The sequence below is a fragment of the Dama dama genome, chromosome 20 (genome assembly GCF_033118175.1).
Source record: "Dama dama isolate Ldn47 chromosome 20, ASM3311817v1, whole genome shotgun sequence".
Lineage (NCBI taxonomy): Eukaryota > Metazoa > Chordata > Mammalia > Artiodactyla > Cervidae > Dama > Dama dama.
The window spans coordinates 3,054,698-3,073,132 of record NC_083700.1 but is presented as its reverse complement, the minus strand read 5'-3'; the positions used below and the strand labels follow the sequence as shown (position 1 = coordinate 3,073,132).

Genomic DNA, 18,435 nt, shown 5'->3' with positions numbered 1-18,435 from the left:
CATGTACAAGCTCAAATAAATAGGGACCCAATATTTCTTTTATTCCCAGGCATTCTAAAGCCCAGTGAATGGGATTCTACCCCCAGGAATTAATGGTCAGTCTCTTTCCATTCCAGCCACACAGCTGCAGAAGTGAGAGTTCGAGAGCCGAGTTGGCAGCAAGAAAGGAGTTTTGGTACCTTGCAGCGCATCCTTGTGCATATAATTTTTTTCCCTTTTCTTTTTTTTTAAATGTGCAGGACTGAGTTGGTGATGGGAGCAGAGTCTCTTCTCTTATTTTCTAACTCTGATTCATAGGGCCTTTTCTTTTCTGCCTGCATCTAGTCCTCCTTTCTGCTCAGAATGGGGCTGTCCCAGCACAGGTTTCTGGTTCACAAACAGAAGGGCGGAAGTGCCTACCAAAGGAAACCGTTAGGCTTAGATAGCATCACAGTCGCTCAAGGTAACTTCAGCTGCAGCCCACGCCCTGTGTGGGCCTTCCCTCAGCCATGTGAGAACCCGTGACGACAATGCAGACAAGCTTGGCCGCCACCTTGCTCCCGGGTCTCAGGATGTGCAGGGTAGGATGCTCCTCCGTAGTTCTTTGGGCCCTAGGAAGAGGCGTTTATGAGAGGAAGTGGTGGAAATGGGGAGAGAGGCCCGAGGGCTGGAGCTCTGTTTCAGCAGTCCTGAGTAGGTGGGGGCTTGTGTTCACCTTTTCTTCCCCTGTCACCCCTCCTGAAGCTCCCCAGAAGCCAGAATGGAAATAACCCATTTCCAGGGAGTTTCCAAAAACTCCCTGTTTTTGATGGGTTCTCTGAGATTCTGACTTGGTGCTCGGTGTGCTGTGAGGAGCTGACGACCCACGGGGAAGGGAAGGTGGCTCTGATGGGGTCGTTCCTCCCTGTCTCGAGGGGACTGGTCATCTCACAAGGACTCATTTCCTTTACTCTCCCTGCTTCACACACGCTGATAGCCTAAATCAGCCAAGCAGTAAATAGAGGCCAGCGCAGAATGAAAAACAAGAAACACCAGAGCAGCTTGAGTAGGGAAGCCCACATTACTACCAAATAAATACCCCCAAATACATGTTACTATTTGGTGAATGAATGAGTGCATCAATGAATGAATGAAGCAAATTAATAGCATCTTTGCCTTTAAATCAAAGGCAGAGCCTTTTTTCCATAGATGGGTCTTCAATGGGAGAAAAGACCTGCTGAGAGAAAAGATCAAGAGAGATCATGGAAGGGTACAAGTTAATTAGTAAATTAATTAGTTTTTAAGCAGAACTGCAAAGAGCTCCAATCAGGCAATTCTTAGTAAGTGGCCACACTGGGCTGCTGATGGTTCATTTGAAAAACTAAGAGCAAGAAGCAAATGCTCCCTCATAACTATAAATATTAATTTTCAAATATATATACTTCAGCCCTAAGTCCCAGGAATGTGGCAAAAACAAAACAAAACAACTCACTCTGCTGTGATTGTCAGTGAGGAACAGAATTGAATAAACTGAAATGAAAGCACCATGGTTTGAGTGCTTTATGAGTTCAAGGAATGGTAAGAAGAGTTTCCCAGAGGAAGATGGTAGCAGGTGAAAGGTAAACTGAAGTGAAGGTAGCGGGGCAAACAGCTGGGCCACAGGGAGGATGTTGATGTGTGGAGAGAACAGCCAGCAGGGGTTGGTGATTTCATGAAGTGTTTCGACTGGCCCTCTGGGAATTGGAAAATTGATTACATAGGGCAACTGAGCAAAGAAATTGACGTGTAGAAGCCAATGGGAGATAAGATTCTCAGTGATAGTGGAGGGAGATACAAATATGCAAGGGGAGTGGAAACTGAAATAAACCCTATGGTATTGGATTGGAATGGGAGGTATTGGTGTGAACTCATGGTTTTCAATCTGTAGATATATATATGTGGATATAAATGTGTATATACACACATACACATATTTCTTAGTTTGATCCACTGAGAGGGCCAGGGAGAACTGATACCCCAGTGGCAATCAGTGAACAGAGCCCAGATCTTGGTTTCTAAATACCATTCTTCACTGAAGGAGCCAAGGGTCCTTGGAGAAAATGGCTTACAAGGCTGGGGCAGGTAAAGAACAAGATAAGCCTGAAACATTTTGTGCTAGAAAATATGGAAGTGCTCAATAAATGAAAAGAAGATGTTAAGAATATACAGAAACCAGATTGCAGGGGTGCCTAGGACAATATTGGGATGATATAAGGATCAAAATAAACAATGATAGCAATGCATTGTTGTTGTTGTTGTTGTTTAGTCACTAAATCATGTCCAACCCTTTTGCGACCCCATGGACTTCTGCCAGGCTTCTCTGTCCATGGGATTTCCCAGGCAAGAATACTGGAGTGGATTGCCATTTCCTTCTCCAGGGGATCTTCCTGATCCAGGGATTGAACCCAGGTCTCCTACACTGGAAGACAGATTCTTTACCACTGAGCCACCAGCAAAGCTCCAGAAATGCCTTAGACCCTTTAAATAAAATAAGAGTTCATAAGTCCACACTGATATAAACAAGTAAGTGGATAGATAAGTGGAAGGTTCTTATAGCACAATGCTGACTAACAAAGGCAAAAAAAAAACTTGTCATTTGACAACAATTATAGTTAATAATTTTAGGTAGAAACATCATTTGATGCTAAGTCTAATGGGGTAAAAATGGGATGAGAAATAGGATTTTAATAATTTCAAATTATCTCCCTATAAATTATTCATTGATTACAAAGGGGAAAATGTAACTTTTTAGAGATAAGCCTGTATGTGTGCTCAGTCACTTCAGTTGTGTCCAACTCTTTGCGATCCTATGGACTGTAGGCTGCCAGGCTCCTCTGTCCATGGGATTCTCCAGGCAAGAATACTGGAGTGGGTTCCTATGCCCTCCTCCTGGGGATCTTCCTGACCCAGGAATTGAACCCACGTCTCCTGCATCACAGGCAGATTCTTTACCACTGAGCCACCCAGAGATAAGCCTAACAGACACCATATTAAGAAAGTGGTCGAAGCAAACACCACCGGTGATGGGACAAGCTGACATCACACGTTACCTGACAGGATGCAATAAGAAGAGCACTCCAGGACTTCCCTGTGTTCCAGTGGCTAAGACTCTTCCCTCCCAGTGCAGGGCGCCTGGGTTCAATTGCTGGTCAGGGAATTAGATCCCACATGTTGCAACTAAGAGTTTGCATGCTGCAATGAAGACTGAAAATGCCACATGCTGCAACTAAGACCTGGCACAGTTAAATTAAATTAATCAAATATTAAAAAAAAAGAAGAAGAAGAAGACACCATCACTTCTGTGATACTCTGGCCCACGGTGCATAACCTGAGTCTAATCATGAAGAAACACTGGACAAGCCAAATAGGAAGAACATTGCTCAAAGTGACTGGTCTGTGATCCCCAAAAGTGCCAGTATCAAGAAGGTCAAGAGAAGGCTGGGGAAGGATTCTAGTCTACAGAAGGCTAGAGCCACATGACAATTGGGTTGACCATGTGCTTCTAGATTGGCTCCTTTGACTATAAAGTACTTTGAAGGAATTATACTCTCTCTATATGTTAATACATATATCAAATATACACATATCAAATCATCAAATGCATACTTTAGGTATCTTACAGTTTTGTCAGTTATATCTCAATAAAGCTGAAAAAGAGAGAAATCATTAGAATTGGCAAAACTCTAAGGATCCTAGGTGAAGGATATATGGGAGTTTTTGGTTCTAATCTTACAATTTTTTCAAAGTTTGAAATTATTTCAAACAAAAAAGTTAAGAAAAAAGGTGGTGGGGGTAAGAATTGAACCCTCCTGTTTCTTTTTTCCAGACTGATTTGCTACCCAGTCCCTTCATCATCTGTTCCTCCCCAAGCCACCCCCAGAGATCCCCAGGATGGGCCAGAGGCCTGTTGACGCTGGTGATAGAGAGAGAGCAGGCAGAGAGAGACTAGTCTTTTGGAAAGACAGAGGATGGAGACATGATGTGGAAGAGTATTCAGGTTTTTTTCATACAGATATCTTTGTGATGTTTCAGTGGTTGCAGCAGACACATGGACTTTTAAAGTTTGGGAGGAGAGTTTTTTTTTTTTTTTTGCCTGTGCCCTGGGGCTTGCCCACAGGATCTCAGTTCTCCAACAACACCAGAGATTGAACGCGGGTCAAGTCAGTGAAAGCCCGGAACTCTAACCACTGGGCTGCTAGAGAAGTCCCTGGAGGAGAGATTTAACTTAAAAAAAAAAAAAAGAATGAAAAAGGACTTCTTTGGCGACCCAGTGTTTAGGCCTCTGAGTTTCCAGTGCAGAAAGATGGGTTCAATCCCTGGTCAGGAAACTACGATCTCACATTCCTTGTGGCAAGCCAATAAAAAGAAAAGAAAAAGAACTGTTTTTTTTCTAGAAAGAAAGTGGGAAGATATTTGTAGAAATAAAGGTGGTTTTCGTGAAATATTCCTATCACAATTTCTCTGGGGGTATTGTTAGTAACATTAAGTGATGTAGTTTTGCCACAAGGACATTAACTAAAATGAATCAGTAGCTTGAATTGGACAGGAACCTGTCCAAAGCTGGAGCTTACCCACATGGCCTTAAAATGAATATCTCTGATGATTCTACACTAACAAAGTGAAACATTATAAGAATGAATAGCACCCAACTCCCACTTGCCACTCATTCTCTTTGTTTTTTTTACATGGACAATAAAGAATTATGTGGAAAGTTTTCTGCACAAAGTACACATTTACAAAATTCTACTAAAAATCTGTGTTCCTACCTGTTAGTTTTTCTTCCTTCTTGTGGTGGTATCACTACCCATCCATTTGTCCCAGAAACCTGGGAGTCATTCTTGATTTTTCCATCATCTTTACCAACCAGGTGCTATATACTTTTAGCTCTGAAATATCCTGACACTACTCCCTGCAGCCTTCCACCAGTCACGGTCATTGCCAGCTTCCATTTGGATTAGAAAACTATTAGATATAGTTCATCTCCATATCTCCTAATTATTGTCCTTGCCTCCAAACTTGACTCATCATCTCCCCGCACCTCTTTTCCACTCTACAGGGAGTCATCTTTCTAAAGATTACTTTGGAGGGTGCAACTCACACTCCTAACATGACCAAGTTTGCCTCTCCAGCTCCTGCTCAACAGAGAACACCCAGTACTCCACACTTGAACCATCCTGATGTGCCGTCTGGTCCCTGAATGAGCTCTTTTCTCTGTCTGGAACACATTCCTTGCTTTGCACAAAGCCCAAAGTTAACTCTTATTCATCTGTTTCTCAGATAAGGCGTCCTCCAGGAAGATGGTCCTGACCACCACCACACATCCCTGGTTTCCCACCACCTGGAATAGATGTGCTTCCTATGTATACCTCATGCCTGCACTATTCTTGTCCTTGCAAGGATTACTTTATACTTGCCTGTTTACTTTCTTTATCCTCCCACAAAACTTTAATCGTAAAGAAAGCACATTTCATTCTGTTTTGGTTAAAGTTCTAAGGTTGGTGCTGGGTTCAAATTTGATGAGTTCACATGTTGCGTTCACATGTTGAATGAGTGAATGGACACTGACTTCATGCAAAAAATGTAGATAATCCATTTTGTAATCCAGTTCTTGAATGTCCACCTAAAAATATAGTATAAACATGAAAAGTTGTAACACAAAGGATAGCATAGAGATTTAAAGTTTAGTGTGGAAACCAGACTTCCTGGGCCTAATTGTGACCTTGATCAAGTTACTTAATTTTGTTCCTGCTTCTCCATTTATAAAATGGGGCTAATGATAGAATTTGCCAAATAGAGTTAAAAGAATTAATTGGATCAATACATGTGAAATGCTTAAAATAATGCTAGCAAAATAGTGTGATGAAGGCTGAGTCATTGTTTTCATGAAGTAATAGTAGCAGCAGCTTTTTATCATGATGAAATGATTGTAATCAGAGGGAAGTCCCAAACACAGCTGCCTTCACAACATAATTCTATGTTCACCTCTCAACTCCAAGTTATCTACTTGTGATTTTCACCTACTTTTTTTTTTTTGACCACAGTACTCGACTTGCGGAATCTTAATTTCCCAACCAAGGATAGAACACCTTGGCCCTCAGCAGTAAAGGTGCCAAGTCCTAAGCACTGGACTGCCAGGGAATTCCCAATTTTCACCTACTTTTAATAAATTTGTCTGCTGGATGCAGCCTCACTTGGAGGAAAGATTCATCTCTGTCTTATTTCTTCTCAGCTGTACTTTATCTGACTGTTCTAGGATATTTTAAGTTTAGATTCAGTTCTGCAATTTTGCTTGTACATGCCAACAATTGAAAAAAAAAAATGGCGGGAAAGGAATTCCTCACATCTCAGTTCTGAATAAATTTCACTATCTTGAATGTGTTTCATTTTGGAAATCAGTTTTAAGTTACACAGATGTAAATAATGCATACATTTAATGCACAGAAACTATGGTCTTTTTTCTGGTGTAGTCAAGGATTTGATCTTTTTCCCTAGCCCTTATCACTTACTGACTAGTCTACTTGCTCGGATCCTGTTGTACTACCTCATAACTTTTGGTGCCGAAGCCTTTTTCATGATTTTACAGTTTCAGAGTATGTCGTTATTACATTTCTTATGCTCATACATCTACATTCAACTTTTCTGCCTTGTGATAGTATTTGAGACTTTTTCATATTTTTCTCACCCAATAATATTGGGTGTCCCCAATATTATTCAGTCTGCGAAGCCCACACAGGGTCCTATCTTGTAACCTTGCTATTTATCTGAGAAGGCAATAATTAATAGACCCTTGAAGGCAATAATCAAATAGACCTTTGGATCAGCGATGCTTGCTAAGTTGCTTCAGTTGTATCTGACTCTTTGCAGCCCTTTGCGACCATATGGACTATAGCTGGCCAGGCTCCTCTGTCCATGAGATTCTCCTGGCAAGAATACTGCAGTGGGTTGTCACTCCCTTCCCCAGGGGATCTTCCCGACCCAGGGATCAAACCAGAGTCTCTTGTGTTTCCTGCATTGGCAGGCAGGTTCTTTACCACTAGCACCACTTTGATGCAAACTAAATGCCAAATGTCCTGAAGCAGTATGAAACTGGATTCTGTGAGGTCCTGAGGAAGGCCAAGAGGTCAAGGATGGGAGGTTCAAGGAGCACCTTGGGGTATAAAGAAGGTGAAACTGACCTGAGTGTGCTTGGCGAGATAGAGTTGTAGGAGGCTGGGTGCCTGGAAGGATCGTGTGAGCAGAGGGCTGTTCAAGATTGAGGAGCGGCTGGAGAGGGACAAGAGGGTTTGTCAGAGACCCGCTTTGACGTTCTTCTCAGATTTGCAGTGTCTGCTCCAACGTGGTACACATCATCCCTTTAAGTGGGTATTAAATTTAGAATCCTGGCCTCCTTATAGGGAGACTGCTGCCCCTGGAATCTTGTTCTGGGAATATTTTGTGCTTGGTATTTACCTCTGCAAAAATAGGTGATATTTGCATCCTGAAGATGACTGACCCGAGCACAGTTGCTTCTGGTTTATATTTTCTGTTTCTGTTTCCTTTATTGTACATGGTGGGGATTTTAGGCAGCAAGAAAAAGAAATGGGGTTAGAGTGAGTAGGGGAAGAGACTTGACAACCACTCACCTGTAAAGACTCTGTAGGCAAAGGGGCCAAGCTGAGGACTGGGGACTCCAGGACCCTACCACCTGTGTGCTTTCTAAAGGGCAAAGTTATTTAACCATTCTCATTTTCTAATTTGGTGAAAACTCTCATTAGTTACCCAAGGATGTGGCAAGGAACTCCTAATCAAAACAAACATAAATCTAAAACCATAATGAAATGGGTTAAGCACTCAATCTGGCCTTGCACAGATGAGTTGGCAATAAGGCAAAGGATGCAGACAGCCCCTGCTGGAAGTCACACAGGGAGATGAATGTGTCTCTGCTGTGGAAGGCAGAATGGTGTGGGTGTCAGTGGTTGGGGAGTGGGGTGGGGGTGGAGTGGGGAAGGAATTTGCATCTCATGGCTTAATCAGATCTGAAAGCTAACATCCTGTTTTTCTGTAGGTTGGGCACATCAGTAGCTGAAAGCCTCTCTGACCACGGCCAGGCTCAGGAAGTGAGTGTCAACAGCCTTGCAGATGGGAACCCAGCTCTGAATAACCGTTCCTGCAAAGGCGTCCTGCCCCCATCCTGGCCAGGCCCCTGCTCCTCTACCCCAATTCTAGAACTCCAGACCTCACCCCTCCTCCCCAGAGACTTACCAACAGGAAGTTAAGTCAGCTGGAACACTCTGTTCCCTTGATAATTTTGTTTTAATTCTGCAGCTGTGTTTAAGGCTTCTAGAAGTATCTCTCTGGTTCTATGTCTTGGTTCTGTTTGTTTGCCTGATGCTTATTCTCTCACATCCATGTAACCATATCATGGTTACCATTAGGCTGGTAGACCAGAAAGAGAAGTAGGGTTGGTAAGAAGGAAATGGGGAGAGTGGAGGAAAGCACTTTAGGGACTGTAATACTAGCTGTTGATGAGCTAAGGAAGGTGACCAATTGCTCAGGAATCATTACTGAGGGGAAGCTATAAATTCTGAGAAGGAATTCCTAAATCATGAATAATATGCACTACCAGAGCCATTCCTTCTCATTGCTTCAGGGTGCTTATCTCTACTGCATATCAGAGTGAAGTGTGGGCATGTCTTCTCAATATTCTACAGTACCTACTCAGCAGATGGCTTACCCACACTTATTTTCTCTTCGGAAGCGGTTGGTAAATTAACAAATGAAACTTCTCTCCTTCCTTTTATCTGAAGTTAGCTTAACACTTAAAAAACCAAGACACAGAGTTCCCTGGTGGTCCAGTGGTTGGGAATCCTCCAGCAAATGCAGGCTACGTGGGTTCGATCCCTGGTCTGGGAAGATTCCACATGCCGCCAGCCAACTAAGTCTGTCTGCCACAACCACTGTAGCCTTCACCTCTAGAACCTGTGTTCTACAACAAAAAGTAGCCCCTACTCACCACAACCAGAGAGCCCATGCACAGCAGTGAAGATCTAGCACAGCCAAAAATAAAAACAAATTAGTCCAAAAAAAAAGTTTCCATATACAACTTGGTCTACTCAAGGTAGTATCTCAGAACTTCTTGTAGCTGCAATTACAGTTCTTTATTTGCCGAATGTCTATTTCTTTATCAGCAGCACATTGTTCTGAGACTCATCAGGGCATTATTTTGTTCTGTCCTGGTTACTTTTTCTCCTACTGCCTTTCATTTAAGTCTGGGGGGAAGGACCTCTAAAGTTAGAGACCATGAATCTCTAAAGCTATTAAGCAACTAGAAGGAAAGTGGTGATTATTTTTTAACAGATCCAAGAAGAGTGTCCCCCATTCATTATAGTAACTGGCCCTTTGAACTCACATGTGTAAACTGCCAGGGTGGGTTTTTAAAGGATCATATGAGGCAAATGACTTTCAGTCACACGAGTTGTATATGCTTTGTCAATCCCTGTCCTGGAAGCCTAAGTCCAAGAAAACATGGCTCACAAAACAGATATGGTATCACATGTCTCCATAAAACCACATCTAGAAAATCCATTTAAAGATCTTCTTTTGCTAGTCAGTAATTATTTACAGTGAGCTATCATTTCAAATGCCGGCTAGTGTCGGCCCAAATTTAATATTTCAGAATTAGTCCAGGAATTTTGTATTTTAAGAAGTGAACTATATGAAGCCTGCAATGAACATGATACTCAATAATAAAAAAACATGAAACTTTCTCTCTAAGATCAGAAACTAGGCAATTTTGCCCACTTTTGCCAGTTGTATTCTACATAGAGTACTAGAAGTTCTTGCCAGAACAATTAGGCAAGAAAAAGAAATAAAAGGAATCGAAATTGGAAAGGAAGAAGTAAAACTATCTTTGTTTGCAGATAATATGATCTTATATGTAGAAAACCCCAAAAATCCCCCCAGAATCTATTAGAACTAATAAACAAATTCAGCAAAGTTGCAAGATACAAAATCAACATACAAAAATCAGTTGCATTTTTGTAACTAACGATGAACAATCCAAGAAAGATATTAAGACAAGAATTCAGTTTAGAAAAGTATCAAAAAGAATGAAAACTTAGGAGTAAGCTTGGCCAAGGAGGTGAAAGACCTCTAAACCTATAAAGGTCCTGAAAAAGACCTGACAACTATAAAATGTTGCTAAAATAAACTAAAGAAGACACAAATAAATGGAATGACATTATGTGTTCATGCATTAAAAGACTTAATGTAATATTGGTAAAATGTTTATACTAACAAAGCTATCTACAGGTTCAACATAAGCCCTTTGAAAAACTCAATGATTTTTGTCAGGAACAGAAAAAGAATACTAAAATTCATACAGAATTTCAAGGGGCCCTGAACTGCCAAAAAATCTTGAAAAAGGATGAAGTTGAAGGCCTCATACTGCATGGATTCAAAACATATTACAAAGCTACAGTGAGGCACAGACATAAAGACAGACACATAGACCAATGAACAGAGCAGAAAACCCAGAAATAAACCTTTGTGTTAATGGTCAAATGTTCTTCAACAGGATGCCAAGACTACACAATGAGGAAAGAAGAGTCTCTTCAACAAATGGTGCTTGAATACTCACATGCAAAAGACTGATGTTACACTCTTACCTTATACCATATACAAAAATTAACTCAAAATGGGGTAAACAGCTAAATTTAAATCTATAAAACTCCTACAAGAAAACACAGGAGAAAAGTGTCATGGCGTTGAATTTGGCAATGGTTTCTTGGATATGACACCAAAAGCACAGGTAACAAAAGCGAAAATAGACTAATGGGGCTACATCAAATTTTAAAAAACTTTGGCACATTAAAGGAAACAATCAACAGCATGAAAAGGCAGTCTATGGAATGGCAGGGAAGAAAAGAAGATCATATATCTGATAAAGAGGTAACGTACAGAATATATAAAGAACTCCTATAACTCAACAACAAAAAATCAAGTAACCCAATTTAAAAATAGGCAAAGGACAAGAACAGACATTTCTCAAAAAAGATATACAAATGGCCAACAAGCATATGAGAAGATGCTTAATATCATTAATCATTAGAGAAGTGAAAGTTGAAACCATAGTAAGACATCACCTCATACCTATTAGGGTGGCCACTATATATAAAAAAAAAAAACAAAACAGAAAATAATAAGTCTTGGCAAGGATATGAAAAAAACTGGAACCCCCTTCTGCATCACTGGTAGGAAAGTAAAGTGGTGAAGTCACTATTCAAAACAGTATGGAGTTTCCTCAAAAAACTAAAAACAGAGTTGTCATATGATCCAGCATCCCAGAAGTGTACACTTAAAAATAGTTAAGAGAAAAATAACAAAAAATAGAAAAAAAGACACAAGAAAGCAAAAATGGTTAGACAGGAGGAATTTTATTGTGTATGTGTGTACTTTACCAGAATTAAAACTTAAAAAGAGAAACCAGAAAGTAAAAGAATGAATGCTTGAATAGTCCTAACCATAAAGTACCTTCATCGATGCCACTCATCTAGGTTTACTTAAAAGGCAGTCCTATGACTGAATAAAATTTTCTTAAAAGTCAGATTTGTCATTAACAAAGAGGCATCAACGTCTATAACAACTAACCTTCCAGCTGTGGTCTTCAGTAGCAAAGATCACAAGCCAATCTCAGGCAATCACTTATGGGGATGTTATAAGGCATTCAAGTTCTGATAGGTTCAAACTGATTGACTTTCTTAGTTTCCAGTGTGGAGATTTTTGGATTATAAACCACAAAATTGGTCTGAGAAGTGGCAATGGGAGAGACAGAAGGCCCTATGGTTTGAGCATTATCTCTCTGCTTAGACCATGAGATTAACTGCTGAAGCCACAGACTGAAGCCCTGTTTGAGTGGATAAGGTATAAAATAGCTATAAGGTATCCAGCTATAAGACGTAAGTTGTGTCTGGTGGGCTGGAGAGAGGGCAGATTCATGCATTGAGGGAAGGGCAAGGAACAGATCTGGAAGCCAGCAAAACCTTGGGAGGAGTGAGAGGGGAAAGGATGCTTAAGAAGTGGCAGCACTATCAACCTTAGCACTTTTCAAAGTGTGAAACAAGATACTATCTGCCTCCTGATATGATGCAATAAAGAGGACACTGGGCTTTCCTCTTTTGCAAAATGCATCAGTCCCTGTTTAGCCAGCTGTTTTCCCCAGTAGCAATTAAAGAATCTATTCCTCCTATTTTTTTCTTCTGAAAACATTCATGAAAAATTCCTTATCATTGCCAATTCTATATACTAAGCTGAATGAAGCTGTTATGTACAGAAAATGAACATATAGCTTGCAAAGAAGAAATGGTTTGTTTTCCAAGAACTCATTCTGGGATAGGGGAGGAGGGCACGCAACTTCTGTTATCATCAATCCCCCATTTGGAAATTGGGCATGATTCTGCAGGGCTGATGTGAGGATTAATGAGGTCGTTTTCACAGAGCAGCTAGTGAGCTCTTGTTGCTCAATAAATGGTGACTAAAATAGAAGAGAAGGAGGAAGCACCCACATGTTCACGTTTCTTCTTTTTATCTTTCTACTTCTTTCTACTTCCATCCCTTTTCTTCTTCTCCTAACCTCCTAGTGCCTCAAGGGTCTCCGGAACCCTTCTGCTGCAGTCAGGACCCTGCTCAGGCACTTCATCTTGGATGCTTCACTGCAGTCCTGAGGTGGGGAGTCATGGATGTGAGAAGCGCCTTCCAGTAGGTGCAGGGAGAGCTGAGGTGCTGGGGAGACTTCACTGAGGAGTCAAACTGGCATTAAGGATGAAGACCCAAGGCAGCCCTTTCCAGGCTGTGTGGTCAGCAGAAAAAAGTCAGAGGATACACAAAAGAGTACATAGTAAGGAAGGAAAAGCAGAGTCCAGTGTGATGGGATGGTGGAGGAAAACATGGGCTGGATTGGGACATGCTAAATAGTTTGGACTTTAGTAGGAAGGGAGCTTAGACGATGGCACAGACGAACTGCACAAAAAAGATCTTCATGACCCAGATAACCAGGATGATGTGATCACTCACCTAGAGCCGGACATCCTGGAGTGTGAAGTCAAGTGGGCCTTAGGAAGCATCACTACTAACAAAGCTAGTGGAGGTGATGGAATTCTAGCCGAGCGGATCCTAAAAGATGATGCTGTGTAAATGCTACACTCATTATGCCGGCAAATTTGGAAAACTCAGCAGTGGCCACAGAACTGGAAAAGATCAGTTTTCATTTTAATCCCAAAGAAAGGCAATGCCAAAGAATGTTCAAACTACTGCACAATTGCACTCATCTTGCATGCTAGCAAAATGCTCAAAATTCTCCAAGCTAGGCTTCAAAAATATGTGAACTGTGAACTTCAGCCATGAAATAAAAAGACGCTTACTCCATGGAAGAAAAGTTATGACCAACCTAGACAGGATATTAAAAAGCAGAGACATTACTTTGTCAACAAAGGTCTGTCTAGTCAAGGCTATGGTTTTTCCAGTAGTCATGTATGGATGTGAGAGTTGGACTATAAAGAAATCTGAACACTGAAGAATTGATGCTTTTGAACTGTGGCATTGGAGAAGACTCTCGAGAGTCCCTTGGACTGCAAGGAGATCCAACCAGTCCCTCCGAAAGGAAATCAGTCCTGAATATTCACTGGAAGGACTGATGCTGCAGCTGAAACTCCAATACTTTGGTCACTTGATGCGAAGAATTGACTCATTGGAAAAGACCCTGATGCTGGAAAAGATTGAAGTCAGGAGGGGAAGAGGATGACAGAGAACATGATAGTTGGATGGCATCACCGACTCTATGGACATGAGTTTGAGTAAACTCCAGGAGTTGGTGATGGACAGGGAGGCCTGGCGTGCTTCAGTCCATGGGGTCGTAAATAGTCAGACATGACTGAGCGACTTAGCTGAATTGAACTGTGAACTTCCAGATGTTCAAGTTGGATTTAGAAAAAGCAGAGGAACCAGAGATCAAATTGTCAACATCCGTTGGATCATAGAAAAAGCAATAGAATTCCAGTGAAGAGGGACTAAAAAGCCTCTTGATGAAGGTGAAAGAGGAGAATGAAAACGCTGGCTTAAAACTCAACATTCATAAAACAAAGATCATGGCACCCAGTCCAATCACTTCATGGCAAATAGATGGGAAAACAATGGAAACAGTGAGAGACTTTATTTTTTGGGGCTCCAAAATCACTGCAGATGGTGACTGGTGACTGTAGCCATGAAATTAAAAGACACTTGCTTGTTGGAAGAAAAGCTATGACCAACCTAGACAGCATATCAAAAAGCAGAGACATTACTTTGCGACAAAGGTCCATCTAGTTAAAGCTATGGTTTTTCCAGTAGTCATGTATGGATGTGAGAGTGAAGAAAGCTGAGTGCTGAAGAATTGATGCTTTTGAACTGTGGTGTTGGAGAAGACTCTTGAGAGTCCCTTGGACTGCAAGGAGATCCAACCAGTCAATCCTAAAGGAAATCAGTCCTGAATATTCACTGGAAGGACTGATGCTGAAGCTGAAACTCCAATACTTTGGCCACCTGATGTGAAGAACTGACTCATTGGAAAGGATCCTGATGCTGAGAAAGATTGAAGGCAGGAGGAGAAGGGGATGACAGAGGGTGATATGGTTGGATGGCATCATTGACTTGATGGACATGAGTTTGAGCAAGCTCCAGGAGTTGGTGGTGATAGGGAAGCCTGACGAGCTGCAGTGCATGGGGTCTCAGAGAGTCAGATACGACTGAGCGACTCAACGGAACTGAACTGAGGGAAAGGAGCGACATGGCACAGGCTATTTTGTAGGGGTCAGTATTATATTTTATGAAGGTAACTCTGGCAGCAGAAGGAATCAGCGGCAATATGTTTGCAGAACAGGAAAGCAAGTCAGGAGATCCTGACCACGTCAGCTGAGACACAGCAAAGGCCTAAACTGGGGAGGAGGAAAGGGGTTGAAAAATATTACAAGGTTGATTTGCCAGGACTAGCAGCCAGGATAAATAGGAGGAGCTGAGAATTACAAACTTTCAGAGTAGGTTTGCCAGATTTATCAAACAAAACTATAGGAAAGATGTCCAGTGACTTTTGAATTTCAGACTTATCAATGAATAATTTTTAGTATAAGTATGTCCCATGCAATAGTTAATCTAACATCTAAATTGAATTTCATCTGGCAACTCTGCACTTGTTAACTGAAAGGAGTTAACAATTGAGCAATCATATTTCTCATTTTCAACTGGACATTCAGCCTAGTGAAGAGCACCATGTTTATTTCAGTGTCATGAGTCACCTGTAGCATAGTTTATTCAATATGTTTTTTAGATCTGTACTAAATTTACTCTTTAAATTTAGCATTGTCCTATGTAGGAAATTGCCATTTAGTAAGTTTATTATTTTTTTCGATACCAACTAAAATAAATCTATGACTCTAAAATAATTTTTTTACTCCCATACTACCTAAAATGTGCACACGTACTTTGGGAAATTCCAATAAAGTAGAGAGAGCTAACCCTTGGCTGGGCTGGTCTGACTCATACCTGACCAGCCTTGAGCCGCAATCTCTGTCTAGATGGGGAGGATGGGCTGGCATGCTTACAAACCCGCACTTGACTGTATCAGATCAGAAGGAAATGGACAGACTCTTGATAAGGAATGGGCAAGTGGAGACTGGAGCTCAGTCTACAGGAGTCCAGCAGGTCCCAGAGGCACATTTGTGGTTGAGGCCCCATTGCCTAAGAGTTGCATGGGGACAAGTGAGGGCTGAGAACCAAGCTGGAGGTTGTCACCCAGAGGAATATTATGTCTCTCCAGAGGCTGTAAGCTGATATCCAAGAATGCTTGTTCTGGGATTTGGATAGAGACTGTTGATCTACCTGCTTGCGCAATGTCTAATTGTTCCAGTTTGTTAAGAAAGCTTCTCCTGATACTTGGTAGTGGTTCAGGTTGATGTCAGTTCCTGCGCCGTCCAACAGAGAGGTTTTCCCAGGTTTCTTGGTGGAGACTGGAGCCCCCAGAATTGGGGCATCCTGAACTCAAACCAAGCAGCCATTCTTGCCCAGGCACCTCTGGCCCCAATTTCATGCTGAGCGCCCAGTGGCTCCTGTCGTGATTTCAGCATTCAGCCACACAATGGCCCCCACTGTTATGCTTCCCAAACACCACGAGGCCCTCTTCCCTGCAGCTTTCACTAATCCACTCTACTCATCAAACGACTCCTGGACTAAGCCAGTGTTGCTCTGGGGCTTTCCCCGTGCTCATCAAAGTTCAGGCCCCTGGGGTAGGGCTGATGCTTCTCTGTGTGCTTTTCCACAGTGGGTTGGTGAGACATGAGATGGTGGAGGTAGCACCAGCACCCTGTCTGATGTTCACGTGTCACAAGGCTGTTCTGTGGGGGGCAAGGCAGAGGGGCTGGGTGGGAGACTGTAGGGAGTATCTGTTATGTGCCAAGTATTGTGCTAAGCCAACCTTTGCAGCGTTCCATGAGGCAGGTACCATCATCTTCATTTTACAGACAAGGAAACTCAGAGAGATTAACTTGTATAAGGCAGAAGAAGTAGAGGTAGAATTAGATCTCAGGCATTCTGGCCTTAGGTGCTCTTTGAATTATGCCACTTGAAATCATTTTGAGAGGAAGGGAAATCACTGTTTCAGTTTCAATACAATAAGAATTTGGAGGCACCTCTGTACAATTAGGAAATGACAGTTGGCTTAACTCACTGTGTGCTGGGAGGTACAAACAAACATATCTTTGAGAGCTTAGGCTTCAAGGTCACATGAAAAGTGAAGTGCTACTACATTAGGAAACCCAGATGTGGTTTTCTCTGTGTGTGTGTGTGTTTAAATTGTGAACACTTGGTGCTAGCTCCCAATCTTGGTTTAGGGTGAAAACCACATATCTGAAATGTCTATTTTGTATTTCCACTCGCAGGGGACTTCTTGGCGTGTTCTATTTGCTTCCTCTGGTTAGCCTGTCCCGCCTTGCTGAAGCACCTCTCCTCAGGCACCTGGACTTCCACCCGTCTCTGGGGAGAGAGTCATTGCCTGCCTGCCCCACTGACTCTGTCTGTGCTCTCTTCATATGAGGTAGGTGAAGGCCCCTGAAACTTACTCCTCACAAAGTGGATTTGAGTAGAGACCTTGGAACAGAACTGGTAGGAAGGAAACTAGCCAATAGCCCCCAGTGATGCCAGTCTGAACGGTTTCTCCCTTCTCTGTGTACAACAAGCCACAGAAGGAAGCCTTGGCTTTATTTGTATCCCTAGTTGAGGTTGTATGTCAGTTTACAGGGTGTATCAGTTATAGCAGAACCTGTTCTTACCTATTAGCCTCTAGACTCCAGATTTCTGTCAAGAGAACACACTGGTCATAGCAAACACCCTCTTCCAAAAATACAAGCTACAACTCTACACATGGACATCACCCGATGGTCAATACCAAAATTGGATTGATTATGTTCTTCACATCCAAAGATGGAGAAGCTCTATAAGAGAGCAAAAACAAGACCTGGAGTTGACTGTGGCTCATATCATAGGCTCCTTATTGCAAAATTCAGGCTTAAACTGAAGAAAGTAGGGAAAACCACTTAGTCATTCAAGTATGATCTAACTCAAATCCCTTATGAATATACAGTGGAGGTGACAAATAGATTCAAGGGATTAAATCTGGTAGAGAAAGTGCCTAAAGAACTATGGACAGAGATTCATAATACTGTATGGGAGGTGGTGATCAAAACCATCCCCATGAAAAAGAAATGCAAAAAGGTTGTCTGAGGAGGCCCTACAAACAGCTGAGAAAATAAGAGAAACAAAAGGCAAGGGAGAAAGGGAAAGATGTACCCAACTGAATGCAGAGTTCCAGAGAATAGCAAGGAGAGTTAAGACAACCTTCTTAAATGAACAATGCAAAGAAATAAGGAAAACAATAGAGTGGGAAAGACTAGAGATCTCTTCAAGGAAATTGGAGCTATCAAGGGACCATTTCATGCAAGGATAGGCATGATAAAGGACAGAAATGGTAATGACCTAACAGAAGCAGAGCAGACTAAGATGAGGTGGCAAGAACTATACAGAACTATACAGAAAAGGTCTTAATGACCCAGATAATCACGATGATGTGGTCACTCTCCTAGAGCCTGACATCCTGGAGTATGCAGTCAAGTGGGCCTTAGGAAGCATTACTATGAACAAAGCTAGTGGAGGTGATAGAATTCCAGCTGCACTGTTTAACAATCCTAAAAGATCATGCTGTTAACGTGCTGCACTTAATGTAATAGCAAATTTGGAAAACTCAGCAGTGGCCACAGGACTGGAAAAGGTCAGTTTTCATTCCAGTCCCAAAGAAAGGCAATGCCAAAGAATGCTCAAACTACCGCATAATTGCACTCATCTCACACGTTAGTAAGGTTTTGCTCAAAATCCTTCAAGCTA

At 41.9% G+C, this 18,435-nt stretch overlaps 2 long non-coding RNA genes across 3 annotated transcripts in view; one reads left to right on the top strand and one right to left on the bottom strand.

Moving 5' to 3' along the window:
* The first annotated feature begins 388 nt into the window (after positions 1–388).
* Positions 389–18,435, top strand: part of LOC133040461 (uncharacterized) — a 51,802-nt gene continuing 33,755 nt past the window's right edge. For both annotated transcript variants that reach the window (XR_009688968.1, XR_009688967.1), the window contains exons 1-3: positions 389–560; positions 8,042–8,093; positions 16,938–17,092. This is a non-coding gene — a long non-coding RNA (uncharacterized LOC133040461). The remainder of the gene's footprint in view (positions 561–8,041; positions 8,094–16,937; positions 17,093–18,435) is intronic.
* On the bottom strand, positions 5,080–7,858 carry LOC133040039 (uncharacterized). The gene is made up of 3 exons (XR_009688903.1): positions 7,620–7,858; positions 7,173–7,260; positions 5,080–5,617 (listed from the first exon to the last, which is right to left on the bottom strand). It is a non-coding gene; the product is annotated as an uncharacterized LOC133040039 (long non-coding RNA).